The sequence below is a fragment of the Trachypithecus francoisi genome, unplaced genomic scaffold (assembly GCF_009764315.1).
Source record: "Trachypithecus francoisi isolate TF-2019V2 unplaced genomic scaffold, Tfra_2.0 Lachesis_group9, whole genome shotgun sequence".
Taxonomy (NCBI): Eukaryota; Metazoa; Chordata; class Mammalia; order Primates; family Cercopithecidae; genus Trachypithecus; species Trachypithecus francoisi.
Window position 1 is genome coordinate 27,714,788 of NW_022681474.1, and position 13,558 is coordinate 27,728,345.

At 37.5% G+C, this 13,558-nt stretch overlaps 1 protein-coding gene and 1 non-coding gene across 2 annotated transcripts in view; one reads left to right on the forward strand and one right to left on the reverse strand.

Moving 5' to 3' along the window:
• GPR158 (G protein-coupled receptor 158) overlaps positions 1-13,558 on the forward strand; it is a 456,409-nt gene that overhangs the window by 177,665 nt on the left and 265,186 nt on the right. The window lies entirely within an intron of this gene.
• Positions 4,731-4,864, reverse strand: LOC117082904. Its single transcript, XR_004436829.1, has one exon. It is a non-coding gene; the product is annotated as a small nucleolar RNA SNORA70 (small nucleolar RNA).

Sequence of the window (13,558 nt, forward strand, 5' to 3'; positions counted from 1 at the left end):
GAAGCAAACCAAGAAAAAAATGAAAAAAACTCTCTACACTTTAACTCCATTCCCCCCCACATTTAGACTATCTCAATTTACATATTTTTATTTTGCCTCTTAATAGGTTGCTGTAGGTATTATTGTTTTTAATAGATTTACCTTTTAGGCTTTATGTATTTGGGTTATGAGTAGATTGCATACCACAATTCCAGTATTAGAGTGTTCTTGGCTTATACATGTACTTAATTTTGCCAGTGGGTTTTATACTTCAATTTTTTTCTTTTTGCACACTAGTATCTTTTCTTTCAGATTGAAGAGCTCCCTTTAGCATTTTCTGGAAGACAGTTCTTGTGATGGTGAATTCTCTCAGCTTTTGTTTGTCTGGGAAATACTTTATTTGAAGGACATTTGAAGGACAGTTTTGCAAAATACAGTATTCTTGGATGGCAGTTGTTTTCTTTTATCACTTTGAAAATGTTGCCCCACTCCCTCCTGGACTGTATGGTTTCGATCGAGAGGTCTGTTGCCAGACACATTGGAACTCCTTTATATGTTATTTGCTTCTTTTCTCTAGATGCTTTAGGATCCTCTCTTTGTCTTGACCTATGAGCTTGATTATTAGATGCCTTGGGGTAGTCTTATTTGGATTGAATCTGTTTGGTGTTTTCTTACTGTCCTGTACCTGGATACTTACAATTTTCCCAAGTTTTAGAAAGTTTTCTATTATTATTTTTTTAAATAAGCTTCCTACTTCTAGATCTTGTTTAACTCCCTCTTGAACACCAGTAATTCTTAGAATTGATCTTTGAAGATAAATTTTTAATATCTTGTAGGTAATCTTTTTATTTTTGACTTTTTTCTTCTTCTTTTCTCCTCTTTATTTTCAAACAGCCTATCTTTGAGTTTGCTGCTGCTTTCATCTACATGAACTATTCTGCTGTTGAGAGCCTTTAATAAATTTTTCAGTTCAGCAAATGTATTTCTCAGTTTGAAGGTATCAGTTTGATTTTTTTAAATTATTTAAATCTCATTGTTAAATTTATCTGATAAATTTTTGAATTGCTTTTCTACGTTATACTGGAGATCAGAGAGTTTCTTTAAAAGTGCTATTTTGAATTCTTAGTCAGAGAATTCATATATCACCATCTTGTTACTGGTTCCTTTATCTGTTTGAGGAGGTCATGGTTCCCTGTTGGCTATTTGTTTCTTGCTGATGTGTGTCTATGAGTTTGCATTGAAGGATTATTCATTCCAGTTTTCTGTGTCTGGCATATTTTGTTTTTTATTGGATCTGTTTGCTTAGAGATTCTTTGTAATTTACCTCTTGATTTTCTTTCTTTTGTATTTTCATTTTCTGACAGGTTACTGTATTGTTTTGGCATGTTTGCTTTGCTTCTGGTAAACAATCAGAGTGCTGTTTATTTTGAATAGGGTAGGTTTCAAAGGCAATATCCTAGTCATGTGGGAAGGCTGGCTATGGGTTTGTGCCCAGGGAACCTAAAGAACAAACCTCCAATAGTGTGGAACTGCAGAACAGCCACTCTGATTTAGCATCTCCTTTGGCCAAGTTACAGAGCAGAATATCCAGGGCTGAGTATGGTGGTTTCACCTCCCCACTTTGTGTCCAGCTGTCTTCAGTGATGTTTCTTCCTCAGGAACTCCCAATGCTTCTCATGGGTTGAGGCAGAGACAGGTCTCCTGTTAGGGAACAGAGAAGATAGTGGGGAAGCTGATTGTCTACCTCAATCTATTTTTTTTTCCAGTGTAGAAACTACGAGTCAGGGGAAAACTTTCTTCACATTTTGTGCCAGGCAGAGTGGGGAGAGGGGCATCATGGATATGGAAATGATTTTCTTGCCATGTACTCAGAGTTTTTTCACTTCTGTCTGGCCCAGGAACCTGCCTATCCACATATTTGAGTTCTGGGGTATTGCTGATAATAACCCCAGTGCTGTGTATTTGTTTTTGATTGTAGAGGGAGATCCTTGGGGAGTGAAGCTAGCCTGCTTCTACACTGCCATTTTGGAATCTGAAGTCCTCCCTTTGTGATTTTTTTTGACTCATTGGTTGTTTAAGGGTATTGATTTGGTTTTGCTCTGTGTCCCCACCCAAATCTCATCTTGAAGCTCCCATAATTTCCGCATGTTGTGGGAGGGACCTGGTGGGAGGTGATTGAATCATGGGAGAGAGCTTTTCCCATGCTGTTCATGTGATAGTAAATGGGTCTCACAAGATTTAATGGTTTTTAAAAATGGGAGTTTCTCTGCACAAGCTCTTTTTAACTGCTGCCATCCACGTAAGATGTGACTTGCTCCTCCTTGCCTTCCACCATGATTTTGAGGCCTCCGCAGTCATGTGGAACTGTAAGTCCAATAAACTTCTTTCTTTGGTAAACTGTCCAGTCTCTGGTACATCTTAATCAGCAGCATGAAAATGGAATTATATGGTAAATTGGTACCAGGAGTGGGGTGCTACTATTAAGATACCTGAAAATATGGAAGTGACTTTGGAATTGGGTAACAGGCAGAGGTTGGATCAGTTTGGAGGGCTCAGAAGAAGATAGGAAAATGTGGGAGAGTTTGGAATTCCCTAGAGACTTGTTGAATGGCTTTGACCAAAATGCTAATAATGATATGAACAATAAGGTTCAGGCTGAGGTGGTCTCAGATGGAGCTAAGGAACTTGTTGGGAACTGGAGCAAAGGTGATGCTTGTTATGTTTTAGCAAAGAGACTGGTGACGTTTTGGCCCTGCCCTAGAGATTTGTGGAAATTTGAACCAGAGAGAGATGATTTAGGGTATCTGGTAGAAGAAATTTCTAAGCCAAGCATTCAAGAGGTGACTTAAATCTGTTAAAAGCATTCAGTTTTATGAGGGAAGAAGAGCATAAAGGTTCTGAAAATTTGCAGCCTGACAAAATGCTATAAAAGAAAATCCATTTTCTGAGGAGAAATTCAAGCTGCTGTAGAAATTTGCATAGTAAAGAGGAGCCAAATGTTAATCCCCAAGACAATGGGCACAATGTCTCCAGGGCATGTCAGAGGTCTTCATGGCAGCCTTTTGCGTCACAGGCCCGGAGGCCTAGGAGGAAAAAAATGGTTCCGTGGGCCAAGCCCAAGGCCCCCATGCTTTGTACAGTCTAGGGACTCGGTGCCCTATATCCCAGCTGCTCCAATCATGACCAAAATGGGCCAAGGTAGAGCTCAGGCTGTGGCTTCAGAGGGTGCAAGCCCCAAGCCTTGGTAGTTTCCACATGGTGTTGAACCTGCGGGTGCACAGAATTCAAGAACTGAGGTATGGGAACCTCTGCCTAGATTTCAGAGGATGTATGGAAATGCCTGGATGTCCAGGCAGAAGTTTGCTACAGGGGTGGGGCCCTCAAGGAGAACGTCTGCTAGGGCAGTGTGAAAGGCAAAGGTGTGGTCGGAGCTCCCACACAGAGTCCCTACTGGGCACTGCCTGGTGGAGCTGTGAGAAGAGGGCCACCATAGTCCAGATACCAGAATGGTAGATCCACTGAGAGTTTGAAATGTGTGCCTGGAAAAGCTGCAGACACTCAACAGCAGCCTGTGAAAGCAACCAGGAGGGAAGCTATACCCTGCAAAGCCACAGGGGTGGAGCTTCTGAAGACCATGGGAACCCAGCTCTTGCATCAACGTGACCTGAATGTGAGACATGGAGTCAAAGGAGATCATTATAGAGCTTTAAGATTTGACTGTCCTGCTGCATTTTGGACTTGCATGGGGCCTGTAGCCCTTTTGTTTTGGCCAATGTCTCCCATTTACTATGGCTGTATTTACCCAATGCCTGTACCCCCATTGTTTCTAGCAAGTAACTAACTTGCTTGTGATTTCACAGGCTCATAGGTGGAAGGGACTTGCCTTGTCTTGGATGAGACTTTGGACTGTGGACTTTTGAGTTAATGCTGAAAATGATTTGAGACTTTAGGGGACTGTTGGGAAGGAATGATTGGTTTAGAAATGTGAATATATGAGATTTGGGAGCGGCCAGGGGTGGAATGATATGGTTTGGCTCTGTGTCCCCACCTAAGTCTCATTTTGTAGCTCCCATAATTCCAGTGTGTTGTGGGAGGGACCCAGTGGTAGATGATTGAATCATGGGGGCAGGTCTTTCCTGTACTGTTCATGTGCTAGTGAATATGTCTCATGAGACCTGATGCTTTTTGAAAATGGGAGTTTCTCTGCACAAGCTCTTTTTTTTTTTTTTTAATATACTAATAATGTTTATTGAGGGAATCAGGGTAAAACTAAAATAACAGACTTAAAGTATGTAAGAAAGAGGGGTAATTGAAGTGAAAGCATTTTTTTTCTTTTAGGTGGACAGGAAGTAGAATTTATTGGTGAGTATTAAGAGGGGGCAGCACAGTGGAAGCCCTCATGAGTGCAGGGCCTGCCACTTGTCCAGAGCGCCATGATTGGGAACGTACTTGACCCATCTGGGATGAGCCGCTTCTCAGCCACCATGTCTTCAAATTCATTGGCATTGAACTTGGTGAAGCCCCACTTCTTTGAGATGTGGATCTTCTGGTGGCTGGGGAGCTTGAACTTGGCCCTGCACAGGGCCTCCATCACATGCTCCTTGTTCTGCAGCTTGGTGCGGATGGACATAACTTGGCCAATGTGAACCCTGGCCACAGTGCCCTGGGGCTTTCCAATGGCACCTCGCATGCCTGTTTGGAGCCTACACTGGGGTAGTGCAAGGTCAGAAACATGAACATCCATCTGAAAGGACTGTCTCCAAGGTCCCTTAGAGCAACCCATACAACAAACAGGCTGCATCACTACCAGGGAAGCTGCTGTTTGCAGCCATTGCACACTGGGCCCCCATGAGGAAAGGAACTCAGTCGGCTTAATTGGCTGCAGGCTGAGTTTCTCTGCACAAGCTCTTTTTACCTGCTTCCATCCACGTAAGATGTGACTTGCTCCTCTTTGCCTTCCACCATGATTGTGAGGCCTCCCTACTCATGTGGAACTGTAAGTCCAATAAATATCTTTCTTTTGTAAATTGCTCAGTCTCGAGTATGTCTTTATCAGCAGCATGAAAACAGACTAATACAAGTATGTTGTTCATTTCCACATGTTTATGAACCCCCAGATTTTTCTGGAATTAGAAATTTATTTCTAATTTCATTCCATTTTAGTCAGAGAATATACTTATATCACTTTAATTCTTTTTAGTTGTTTGAGACTTGTTTTATGGCATAAATTAAGGCCTATACTAAAGAATGTTTCATGTGCACTTAAGAAGAATATGTGTTCTGCTATTGTCGAATGAAGATTTTTTCTGGGTATCTCCTAGATCTGGTTGGTTTGTAATGGTCAAGTATTCTATTTTTTTATTGATCTTCTATCTACTTATTCTATCCATTATTGAGAGGGCAGTCTTAAAGCCTCTTATTATCATTGATAAATTTTGTATTTCTCTGCAATTTTGTCATTTTTGTTTTATGTCTTCTGGGGCTTTGTTTTTAAGTAGATACATGTTAATATTGTTATATCTTCTTGAGGGATTGATTGTACCATTTTGTGACACACACACACATATATATTTATAATAAAAATACATCATAAAAGTTAGCTTCCTAACAATTTTCTTTATACTTTAAGTTCTGGGATACATGTGCAGAATGTGCAGGTTTGTTACATAGGTATACACATGCCATGGTGGTTTGCTGCCCCCCTCCACCCGTCATCTACATTAGATATTTCTCCTAATACTATACCTCCCCTAGCCCCCAACCCCTGACAGGCCTGAATATGTGATGTTCCACTCCTTGTGTCCATGTGTTCTCATTGTTCAACTCCCACTTATGAGTGAGAACATGTGGTGGTTGTTTTTCTGTTCTTGTGTTAGTTTGCTGAGAATGATGGTTTCCAGCTTCATTCATTTCCCTGCAAAGGGCATGAACTCATCCTTTTTTGTGGCTGCGCACTATTTTGTGGTGTATATGTGCCACATTTTCTTTATCCAGTCTATCATTGATGGGCATTTGGGTTGGTTCCAAGTCTTCACTATTGTGACTAGTGCTGCAATAAACGTATATGCACGTGTCTTTATAGTAGAATGATTTATTATAATCCTTTGGGTATATACCCAGTAATGGGATTGCTGTGTCAAATGGTATTTCTGGTTCTAGATCCTTGAGGAATCACCACACTGTCACAATGGTTTAACTAATTTACACTCCCACCAACACTATAAAAGAATTCCTATTTCTCCACATCGACTCCAGCATCTGTTGTTTCCTGACTTTTTAATGATTGCCGTTCTAACTGGCATGAGATGGACTCTCATGGTGGTTTTGATTTGCATTTCTCTAATGACCAGCAGTGAGGAGCTTTTTTTCATGTTTGTTGGCTGTATGAATGTCTTCTTTTGAGAAGCATCTGTTCATATCCTTCACCCACTTTTTGATGAGGTTGTGTTTTTGTTTTTGTTTTTGTAAAAACAGTTCTTTGTAGATTGTGGATATTAGCCCTTTGTCAGATGGATAGATTGCGAAAATTTTCTTCCATTCTGTAGGTTGCCTATTCACTCTGATGATGGTTTCTTTTGCTGTGCAGAAGTTCTTTAGTTTAATTAGATCCCATTTGTCAATTTTGGCTTTTGTTGCCATTGCTTTTGGTGTTTTAGTCTTGAAGCCTTTGCCCATGCCTATGTCCTGAATGGTATTGCCTAGGTTTTCTTCTAGGGATTTTATGGTTTTAGGTCTTATGTTTAAGTCTTTAATCCATCTGGAGTTAATTTTTGTATAAGGTGTAAGGAAGGTTGTCCAGTTTCAGTTTTTTACATATGGCTAGCCAGTTTTCCCAACACCATTTATTAAATAGGGAATCCTTTCCCCATTTCTTGTTTTTGTCATTATCAAAGATCAGATGGTTGTAGATGTGTGGCATTATTTCTGAGGCCTCTGTTCTGTTCCATTGGTCTATTTCTCTGTTTTGGTACCAGTACCATGCAGTTTTCATTGCTGTAGCATTGCAGTATAGATTGAAGTCAGGTAGCATGATGCCTCCAGCTTTGCTCTTTTTGCTTAGGATTGTCTTGGCTATATGGGCTCTTTTTTGTTGCCATATGAAATTTAAAGTAGTTTTTCTAATTCTGCAAAGAAAGTCATTGGTAGCTTGATGAGGATAGCATTGAATCAATAAATTACTTTGGGCAGTATGGCCATTTTCATGATATTGATTCTTCCTGTCCATGAGCATAGAAGGTTTTTTCATTTGTTTTTGTCCTCTCTTATTTCGTTCAGCAGTGGTTTATAGTTCTCCTTGAAGAGATCCTTCACATCCCTTGTAATGTTAATTATATTCACATTGTTGTGAAACAGATCTTCAGAACATTTTCATCTTGCAGCTTTGAAAATCTATACCCATTAAACAACAACTCTCTTTTTCCCCTTTCTCCTTACCCCTAGTAATAACCATTCTACTCTCTGTTTCCATGAATTTATCTATTTTAGGTACCACACATAAGTAGAATCATACAGTATTTGGCTTTTTGTGAGTGGCTTATTTCACATAGCATAATCTCCTCAATGTTCAACCATGTTGTAGCATATGATGGGATTTCTTCCTTTTTTATTTTATTTTATTGTTTCTATATACCACATTTTGTTTATTGTTTCATTTGTTGATGGGTGTTTGGGTTACTTAACACCCCTTGGCTATTGTATATAGTGCCACTATGCACATGGGTTTGCAAATATCTCTTAGAGATCCTGCTTTCAATTATTTTGGATACATACTCAGAAGTAGAATTGCAGGACCACACGATAATTGTATTTTTGAGTTTTTGAGGAACCTTCATACTGTTTTCCATAGTGCCTGCACTATTTAATATTCCTACCAACAGTGGACAAGGGTACCAATTTTTGCATATTCTCACAAACATTTATTATTTTCTCTTCTTTTGATAGTAGCTATACCAATGGATGTGAGGTTACATCTCATTGTGGTTTTGATTTGCATTTCCCTGATGATTAGTGCTGTTAAGCAAGCATCTCTTTGGGTACTTCTTAGCCATTTGTATATCATCTTTGGAGAAATGTCTATTCAATTCCTTTGCCTATTTTTTAACTGGGATTATTTGATATTTTGTTGTTGAGTTGTAGGACTTCTTTATATATTTTGGATATTAACCCTTTTTCATAGATATGATTTGCAAATATTTTGTCCCATTACATAGGTTGCCTTGTCACTCTGTTGTGTTCTTCAGTGCACACAAGTTTTTAAGTTTGATTTAGTCTTGTTTGTGTGTTTTTGGTTGTGTTGCCTGAGCTTTTGGTTTCATGTTAAATTATTCTCAAGTCCCATATCCTGAAACTTTTCCTGTATGTTTTCTTTTAGAAGTTTCATTGCTTTAGATCTTAAATTATTTTGAGTTAATATATTTGGCACAAGGATCCAGCTTCACTATTTTGCATTTGGATATCCAAATTTTTTTTGGCATTATTTATTGTAGAAAGTGTCCTTCTTCCATGTTGTGGTCTTGGCATTCATGTGGAAGATCATTACATCATTACATGAGGATTTATTTCTGGGCTGTCATTCTATTCCATTGGCCTACATGTCTGTCTTTATGTCAGTACTACACTGTTTTTATTATTGTGGTTTTATAATTTGTTTTGAAATCAGGAAGTATGAATTCTCTAAATTTTTTTTTCTTCAAAATTTTCTTGGCTATTTGGGTTCCCCTGATATTCCATATGAATTTTAAGATGAACTTTCCTATTTCTGCAAAAATGTTGGGCTTTAGATCGGAATTGTGTTGAATACAAGATTGTTTTCTGTAGTATATACATCTTCACAATGTTAATTTTTCAATCCATGAACATGGGATGGTTTTTCATTTATCTGTATCTTCTTTAACTTCTTTCAGCAAAGTTTTGTAGTTTTCAGTGTACAAATCTTTAACTTCCTTGATTGGGTTTATCCCTAAATATCTTAACTCTTTTTCATACTAGTATATAGAATTGTTTTCTTAACTTTTAAAATGTTCAATGTTAGTGTATAGAAATGTAACTGATAGTTGTGTGTTGATTTATATTTTGTAACTTTACTGAATTCATTTATTAGTTCTAACACATTTATTTACCTCATCCTTGTTAATTGACTTTCTTTGTCTCTAAAAACTGCTTTTTATATATTGTTTAATATTAATATAACCACACAAGTTCTCTTTTGTTTGCTGATTTTATGGTATATCATTTTGTGCTTTTGCTTTCACCTAAGGTGTGTCTCTTGTTCACAATATATGGTTGAATCATGGTTTCTTTAAATCATTTTTTTTTTCTGTTACCTCTTCCATTTGATTATAGTCTCTTTAAGCAGGTTCTGAAAATTGATACCAATAATCCATCTGTGATTATTTTTTCTAGATTACTTTATTATAATTAATGCCACCAAAGGTTGTTTTAGCATTTTTTTTTGGCAGCCATATCATAACCTTGCACTGATGTGGATGGTTTTTATAGATCCAATCACAGCATTCCACATTTTTATGTTAAATTGTATTTTGTTATTACTAGCTGACTGATGTCTTTTCACATTCTGTTTTTGTCATCCAGTATATTCATTATCATTCCAATGATGATGATAATGATGAATGTTAATATTTAATTCATATGACTGAACATTCTGTTAATTAAACCCCACTCTGCCACTTGTTAGATGTGTGACCTAAGATGAATTGTTACTGATCATTCCATGGGCTCGCTGCCCAGTGTGCACAGAGGCCAATACCATGGCACTGGCCTTTGAGAAAAGAAAAGCTTTATTGCAAGTCATCTGGCAAGGCGGCAGGAGGAAATGCTCAAATCTGTCTCCTTGAGCTGGTGGCTGGGAAAGGTTTTATAATCATAGAGTAATGAGATGTGATCTGATTAGATCTTACAATGAGATGATGCCTGGGGACATGATCTAACTGGATCCTTTCATGGGGTGATGCCACAGCTCAATCTGGTTGAATCCTGGATCCTGCTATGTGGTGCCTGCTCCATAATGCTGTCCATGATCCTCAGTTCAAGCACTGAGGTTCCCCCTGTGGTTGCATGCTTGGTTCATCTAAGCATGCTCAGGTTACATGACCCTGAGGGTCCATGACAACTGAAAAATGACTGACAACTTTATTACATAAAAGTTGAATCAGAATGGTCTGATGTGGTGACAAAGTGACTTAAACCATCTACCTTTGTCTTCTCATCTACAAAATGAAGATAATTATAATTAGTCACATTTACTCACTGAGTTGCTATGAGAATTATATGAATTAATGTTTGTAAAGTGCTTAAAATAATGCCTAGCATATAATAAGCACCATATATGTAGTTATATAGTGAAATAATCAGTTCTTTGGAATAAGAAATATTATTCTTCACATTTTGTCAGTAAGGAAAATAATATGTAAAGATACTAAGTAACTTGCCCAGGGTTCCATTGCTATTAAATGGTATAGCTGGGACTTTAATTAAAGTATGTCTTACTCCAAAATCCATGGTCTTAACCACAAATTCACCAACATCATCTTCTCAACGATTCATCCAAATCCTTGTTAAACACGTTAAAGAATGTCATGACCAGGGACCTTAGAATACACTGCCAGAAATCTCCCCCTATTAATCAGAGCTGTTTGTTAAATGATCATTCAACAATATCCTCAAATCTTTTTTCCATTTCTCCATAAATTTGAAAAATTTTAAACAATCCATGAACAATGATTTGAAGTACACACATATGCCTTCTATGTATATCCCTAATTCGCCATTGCAACAGACCATCTCAAAAAGGACATGAGGGTACTTAAAAATCTTTGACTCTTTAGTGCTAATGCTGATTACTCCTTGTGTTCCTTCAAAGGACATTACTTCTGATTCTGTATTCAGGATGGTACTTGTAAGAGTTTCTCAGTGTTCCTGAATACCTTTCCTGTCTGAATTTTATGTATATTTTATTGAATAATTTTTCTTTTCTGCATTTAAAAATCTGTCTTTTTAAAGTCTAGGAGAGCTGCCAATTATAGTTGACCTTCCTACTGACAGATATTAGGAATGCTAAGAAGATATAGCTACTTTCCTAGAATTTATATTTCCGGCCAAACGTGTTTGTTTTGGTGGTTAGAATTAGATTTAGAGTAGCAGACAAGGCAAAGCATACTAAAGTTCTATTACTTGAAAGAGTGTGTGCAGGACTTTGAATGTGTTATGCCATAGAGAGTATTTAGAAGGACTTGCTTTAATAATAAAGAATAAATACAGAAATAATCAACATTTCAACTGTCTATGTAAAACTATATTTTCCTAAAGTACTTGGAGACATTTTTGTATGTTAAATATTTATTTTAAATTTTTTCCTATTTTGGAAAACATTATTTTAGTAGTTTAATAGTTAAGGACATATAAGCATCCTGTAAATTTTTCTGGAATAACAAGATAAATTGTTAAAAATTTTTCATGTTTGCAGATGAAAAGATAGCAATTACATCAATTAAAATAATTTTCTTTGTGAGTGATACACAATATTTAATTTTCTCCCCATAATAAAAGCTCAGTGTAATTTGGGAATATAGCATTTAGTTTTGATTTAGCATTTAGTAGGCAGGGTAGTTCCTGCTTTTTGATTTGGCCCTGTGCCCTTTATTCTTTACTTGATTAGCTAATTAGTATTGAGAAACCCTGCAAAATTTCAGTAGGGAACTGCATATGTATATTCAGATTCTCAATACTTGAGAAGCAGCCAAGTATTTATTTGATGCATGCGAACACATTCTGAGTTTTGCATAATTCTTATATAATCACTTTTAATATCCAGAGGCTTCTTACTTCAATATCATTACATAGATCCTATGTCTATCAGCAAGAATGGAGTAGACAAAATATTCTGATTCTACCAAATAAGTCATAATAAAAAATACAATTTCTTTGACAGGTGAAGGAGAAAGGAACTAAAAGATTCTTTGAAGGGATAGTATGGCTTAGTGTAAATTTTATGTTTTTATTGACATATAAATATTTCATAAAAGCGCATAAGTATACAGCCCAATGAATTGTCACAAAGAGAACATACTTCGAGAGAAAACATTCCAAAACTCCAGAAGGCCTTCTTGTGTCCCCTACCCAATCACAACCTCCTCACTGTTTCCCCAAATTAACAGACATTCTGGTTTTTAACACAGTTTACTACATTTTCTTTTTTTTTTGAAGACAAAATTTTATTTTTTTATTTTTTTTTTTATTATACTTTAAGTTCTAGGGTAAATGTGCATAACGTGCAGGTTTGTTACATATGTATACTTCTGTCATGTTGGTGTGCTGCACCCATCAACTCGTCAGCACCCATCAGTTCGTCATTTATATCAGGTATAACTCCCAATGCAATCCCTCCCTCCTCCCCCTCCCCATGATAGGCCCCGATGTGTGATGTTCCCCTTCCCGAGTCCATGTGATGTCATTGTTCAGTTCCCACCTATGAGTGAGAACATGCGGTGTTTGGTTTTCTCTTCTTGGGATAGTTTGCTAAGAATGATGGTTTCCAGCTGCATCCATGTCCCTACAAAGGATGCAAACTCATCCTTTTTTATGGCTGCATAATATTCCATGGTGTATATGTGCCACATTTTCTTAATCCAGTCTGTCACAGATGGACATTTGGGTTGATTCCAAGTCTTGGCTATTGGGAATAGTGCCGCAATAAACATACGTGTGCATGTGTCTTTATAGCAGCATGATTTATAATCCTTTGGGTATATACCCAGTAATGGGACGGCTGGGTCATATGGTACTCTAGTTCTAGATCCTTGAGGAATCGCCATACTGTTTTCCATAATGGTTGAACTAGTTTACAATCCCACCAAGAGTGTAAAAGTGTTCCTATTTCTCCACATCCTCTCCAGCACCTGTTGTTTCATGACTTTTGAATGATTGCCATTCTAACTGGTGTGAGATGGTATCTCATTGTGGTTTTGATTTGCATTTCTCTGATGGCCAGTGATGATGAGCATTTTTTCATGTGTCTGTTGGCTGTATGAATGTCTTCTTTTGAGAAATGTCTGTTCATACCCTTTGCCCACTTTTTGATGGGGTTGTTTGTTTTTTTCTTATAAATTTGAGTTCTTTGTAGATTCTGGATATTAGCCCTTTGTCAGATGAGTAGATTGCAAAAATTGTCTCCCATTCTGTAGGTTGCCTGTTCACTCTGATGGTAGTTTCTTTTGCTGTGCAGAAGCTCTTAGTTTATTAGATCCCATTTGTCAATTTTGGCTTTTGTTGCCATGCTTTGGTGTTTTAGACATGAAGTCCTTGCCCATGCCTATGTCCTGAATGGTATCCTAGGTTTTCTTCTAGGGTTTTTATGGTATTAGGTCTAACATTTAAGTCTCTAATCCATCTTGAATTAATTTTCGTATAAGGGGTAAGGAAAGGATCCAGTTTCAGCTTTCTACTTATGGCTAGCCAATTTTCCAGCACCATTTATTAAATAGGGATCCTTTCCCCATTTCTTGTTTCTCTTAGGTTTGTCAAAGATCAGATGGCTGTAGATGTGTGGTATTATTTCTGAGGA